Below are 6,000 nucleotides of genomic sequence, written 5' to 3'. Positions count from 1 at the left end.
CAAGGACAGACAAACGGATTAAGTCGATTATATCGATCCCAGTGCGTAACTAATACTTATTTAATCAACGCAGAACGTAGCGGCAGACGAAATACCTATTTCTTTATTACCCACAAGGGGCTAAACATAGAGTGGACAAACAAGAACAGATATAGGTATTAAGTCGATTACATCGATCCCCAGTGCGTAACTGGTACTTAATTTATCGACCCCGAAAGGATGAAAGGCAAAGTCGACCTCGGCGAAGGCGGCGAGCTGGCAGAATCGTTAGCACGCCGGGCGAGGTGCTTAGCGGTATTTCGTCTGCGTTACGTTGTGAGTTCAAATTCCGCCGAGGTCGACTTTGCCTTTCATCCTTCGGGGTCGATAAATTAAGTACCAGTTATTCACTGGGATCGAAGTAATCGTCTTAATACCTATGTCTGTCCTTGTTTGTCCCCTCTGTGTTTAGCCCCTTGTGGGTAATAAAGAAATAGGTATTTGAACTCAGAACGTAACGGCAGACGAAATACCTATTTCTTTATTACCCACAAGGGGCTAAACATAGAGGGGACAAACAAGGACAGACATAGGTATTAAGTCGATTATATTGACCCCAGTGCGTAACTGGTACTTAATTTATCGACCCCGAAAGGATGAAAGGCAAAGTCGACCTCGGCGGAATTTGAACTCACAACGTAACGACAGACGAAATACCGCTAAGCATTTCACCCGGCGTGCTAACGATTCTGTAAACTCGCTGCCTTAACATAGACATAAATATTGGTTTCGAATTTTGGCACAGGGCCAGCAATTTCGGAGGAGGGGGCTAGTTGATTACATCGACACCAGTGCCAGCTCATACTTATTTCTTCGACTTCGAAAGGGTGAAAGGCAAATTCACCCTCGGCAGAATTTGAATTCAGAACTAAAGACGAACGAAATACCGCTAAGCCTTTCATCCTTTCGGGGTCGATAAATTAAGTACCAGTTGCGTACTGGATCGATCTAATCGACTGGCACCTTCTCCCAAAATTTCGGCCCTTGTGTTTAGAGTAGAAAAAAAAAAAATTTCATCTTTAAAAATGAATAGTGCGAAAAGTATAATCGTGAGCATGTATGTGTGTGAGCGTGTGCGTATGTGCGCGCACATACACAGACATATAATATCGATTTACTGTGGATTTCATTTGAAAACAAAATACATTTCTCTGGATTCCATATACAAAGCAGTTCATGGCAATGCGACAATAATAGATATGCCATAGCAACGTTAAAGTTATCTCCCTTCTAAGAATACAAATCTCAACGTGTTTTACGCTAATGGCTGAAACTATTAAAACGCAGAATGTGTTGGGCGAAACGAAGGAAAGAGTTATCGGGGGCTCTTGCTTTCGTGCGCTTTCTGTTGTTCACTATGTATGGTCTATTTGTAGTATTACAGTTCCACTCACATTTAAAATGTTTTATAGAAATCAACTCCAGTACTTGTCTTGTATCTTATGCTGTTTTATCGAGTCCCCTCTATAAAGATGTGGCGGAATTTGAACCCAAAACGTTAAGAACTACAAGCACTTTGTGACATTCCTGAAACGTTTTTTGCTTAATTCTTTGAAATTTACCGATAAGAAAGAACTGGTTTCTAAGAAAACAACAATAACTCTATCATTGGATTTCAGTTGTCAGTAACAGTATATAAGGTGCCTTGAGATTTTGCAGAATGCAATTCAGGTTATCTTTTATCTTTTACTTGTTTCCCTTATTAGACTGCAAATATGCTGAGGAACCACTTTGAAGAATTTTTAGACGAACAAATCGACCCCAGCACTTATTTTAAAGCCTGGTATTTATTCTATCAGACTCTTTGCCGAACCACTAAGTTACTGGACGTTGGTTGTCATGCACACACACACACACACACACACACACACACACACACACACACACACACACAATTGGCTTCTTTCAGGTTCTGTCTACGAAATCCACTCGGGATCCGGACAAAAGCCCCACAGTTATATTTTTCGATTATTTTTTGTTTTTTCTTTTCTTTTTGCTTGTTGCAGTCATTAGAATGGCCATGCTGGGGCACCACCTTAAGGAATTTTTAGTCGAATGTATCGACCCCAGAATTGTTTTAATGATTTTCAACCTCCGCATGAAGTTATGCCTAGAAAGTATCTCCACATACTAGAAATAACAGCCAAATCTCTTGAAAAATTTTTTATAACCTCCTCGGTTATATTTTTTGGTTTTCCTTCAATTTGTTTTTTTTTTTCTAGAAATCTTTTTACTTGTTTCAGTCATTGGACTGCGGCCATGCTGGGGCACCGCCTTGAGGAATTTTTAATCGAATGCATTTACCCCAGAATCTCTTTTAGGTGATTTTCAACCAGTACATGAAGTTAAGCCTAGAATATCTCTCCACATGCTAGAAATAACAGCCAAATCTTAAAAAATGTTTTTAAATAATTTCACGTAAACAAAAACGAAAATCACGGTTGTAAAAGAAAAACTTTTATTTTCCAAAGTTCCAATTTTTAAGTAAGCAAAATATATTCAATCGAAAATAAATAAGTAGAATAGAATAACAGAACACAAGACTCTTTACTACTCAATGTACATATCTGAATTCTAACAAAAGGGAAAGCATTTACTTCAAGAAATATGTAGAAACATAAAAACGATAAGAAGTACGTTTGAATGACTAGCCTTCGGCGCCATAATTCTGTTAGACCTTCAACGGCCGGAGAAAGTTCAAAAGGTCAGCTCATTCTTACTAATCTGTGAGTGCTGAGAGAAGAACACAAAAGACTTTAAATATTAAAATGCTGGTTTTTCGCGACTAAAAATTCTGCATGGTGGTGCCCCAGCATGGCCGCAGTCTAATAACTGCAACAAGTAAAAATTAAAAAAAATATTCTGGCGTCGATGTGTTCAATTAAAAATTCTTCAAAGCGGTGCCCCAGCATGGCCACATGAAACATGGCCACATGAAACAAATGAAAGGGGGGGGAACCCCCAACATAATCGAAAATATAACCGTGGGGCTTTCGTCCGAGAGGAATTTGTCCACTTTCACACTTTAACTATGGGGTTTTTGTCCGAGAGGCTTTTGTCCTAGGGGACTTCTGTCCTACTCTCAATCCACTCACAAGGTGGGGACAAAAAAAAAAAACCAATGGAATGGATGAATTAAATATAATGAAAGATGAAATGAAGCCGTTCGGTCCCGCCTCCGAGCGACTTCATTGAACCTGTTAATACAAGGTTTTTTTTTTTGTTTTTTAAACCTAGTTTATAACACAATTATTAGCGACAGCTGATTATTCCCCCGAAGGATGTTTACATTGTGCTTCTTTAAAATATCATAAACACTTACTTGCTTAGGTATTGAGCTGGTGTCCAATTTCTTGACCCAGCACTCACAGTCATGGTTTTCCTCATGATATATATATGCTGGGTCTGCCACTGCACAACGAAGGTACTCGGGCAACCCTTTCACTCCTGATACATCCACTTTTATAACACTGTCCTAGGAGTCTATTTCATTGTGTCCACTGTACATTATAACATATTTTTCCAAGGGCTAGGGCGGGGAAATCTGGGGTCCCTGTGTGTTTGTGCTTGTGTTTATGTCAGGTAGGGCATGGAGGGGGCTGTAGGGAGTGGTTGGGCGCTTGGTGGGTATGGGATGGGGGTCGTCCTTTACAGCGTATGCCTTTTTTCTCTTCTCTTTTTCCCATTCGTTGTCCATCTCCTCTTCTTCGACGCTGGTACTGGTCTTTATCCGTGGTGCCGCTTCACTCTCCTTTTCCTCAACCTCCACGGGTAGTGGAGCACTAGCCACTACTTTCTCATCCTCTTGTCTCTCCTTCGCCTTCATGGTGGTGGAGGACAATCCGCTCTAATATGGCCTTGTAGGCCACATTTATAGTACCGCGGAATCCTTCCTTCCACTCTCACTTTCAGTGTTGCGTCTCCGACCGTCATTGTCACTACCATATTTTCGATATCTTCCACGGCAACTTGTACCACCATATCGAGGCTTTGTCCTTGCCAGTTCCTGTGGGGTGTTCTGGTGGCCTGAAGGACCACCACCTTCTCCTCCATGCCTAGCAGTATGACAGCTACCAGACAGGCTGCATCCACTTCTGGGGGTATGTATTCTACCCTAACCCTGGAGGCACGTCTCCCAAGGTATACGGGTAGAAGCACCACTTCATCAGTTCTCAAATGTGTTGCTGAGTGCAGCTTGGCAGTAGCTGCCTCCCGAAACCGCACTTCCACTGTTCCAAATTTTGTTCTTCTGGATAGGTAGGAAAGTTCTTGCCAGATTGGTTTAAGAACCTTTTCTACTTGAGCCGTCGTCATGGCTTCAATCTTCCTGGCTGCCATCAAGTATGTTCTGTAAATTATGGTTTTCTCATTTTTCTCTTTTAACACTTCTTTGGTGGGGAACATCTTCACTTCTTTCTCCTCCCTTTTAATCAGTTCCTTGAATTTGCTTATATCCTCCAGCCTCATGTCTTCGCTTCTTTCCTTCGTCGCCTCTGCATAATTTTTCGTCTCCATTGCTTCATCAATCCTCTTCAAACACTCCACCATTTCTTCCTCAGACGACACAAAGTTTGAAGAAGGATAGTTCACAATCTGAAGAAGAATAATTCAAATTTTCGCAACTTCTCACCCGACATCCCTCCATTAAACAAGAGGGAAAACGTCGCACCGCTAAGACAGAAAAAAAAAACCGCGTGTGTTACTCGCAAAACCAACAATCCAACTAGCAAATACTATATCGGAAGCAAGCTTCTTACCACACAGCCACATTTTTTTTTTGTCTGAAGACCCCTCCCTCAACCTAATCCAACATTTCTGGATTATTTCTTGAACACTTAGTTACATTATCAAGTTGCAGCAATGAGAGAGCCTCAGTGTAATTGTTCAACTTGAAATAAACACTGGCCGGATTTTCCTTAGATCATCTCCTACCCTCTTAAAAGAGAAAGAGGTGCAATAGATAATATAATGATAATGGTACTTCTAAAAAGGCTATTAATTCGAGTTAACGTGAGGTTAAAGTACTTCTGTTATATTTGCCGAACATAAGTGTAACGTCCCAAATACTGACGATCAATCGGCATTAAATCCCCAATGCAAAAGAAATCATGAAGATAGTGCGTGCTCTCTTAACAATTACTAAGGTACAAATCACTATTTATGATCTGGGTATGGAAGTTGAAGAGTTCGTAATAACCGTTCGCGCGCGAAGTATGCTCGAATGTTCAAGAAGTTTGTTTTATCATTATGAGGCTTTTTAGATAAGTGTCTTCTAACAACCAACTCATCTCTAAGAAGCACTTCAGATTCCGACCAATATATAGCACGGTAGCTCTTCCAATTATTCTCTTTCGGACATAAAACGACCTTAACATAGGCCAGATAACTTTCGGCACTCGACTATCGGAATTTGGAACTAACTACAAAGGAACCATCTGGTTCAACGAGAATCAGTCCTTTGAAAAGTCGAGTATACAAATATCTCTTGTCACTCGTAATCGGAAATGCAGTGAACCACTGATTGGGGCACTGGAAACCAACAACATTCATCACAAATAAAAATGAAAAAAAGAAAAGCTTGTCCCTGATATACTTTTGTAACTTAAAGGATCCAGTCTTGTCATACATAGAGTAGTACTGGTGGAATCTTCTTCTAATCCCTAGCTGACGACCGGAGGAGGCTGCCCTATCAACCAATATGCTGTTGTGGTGGACGCTGGATAACGGACTCTGGCGATGATGTTATTCCATGCTTTCCGATCCATGGTGCTGGCCTTAGCATGTTCGAGGTCAAGGCGTTGCGACTTCAGGTCTTCCTCTATTTGTTTCGCAAGAAACTGCACAACGTTTATTCGTTCATGCCAAGGCATCCTGGGCAGCCGATGCGTCAGTACTGGGGAGCCAGGGAGCTGGTGAAAAATGGGTGATTGACCGAAGCAAGTATCTTTTAACGCCGAAGAC

The sequence above is a fragment of the Octopus sinensis genome, linkage group LG18, assembly GCF_006345805.1.
Source record: "Octopus sinensis linkage group LG18, ASM634580v1, whole genome shotgun sequence".
In the NCBI taxonomy this organism is placed as follows: domain Eukaryota; kingdom Metazoa; phylum Mollusca; class Cephalopoda; order Octopoda; family Octopodidae; genus Octopus; species Octopus sinensis.
This window is presented reverse-complemented; position numbering follows the sequence as displayed.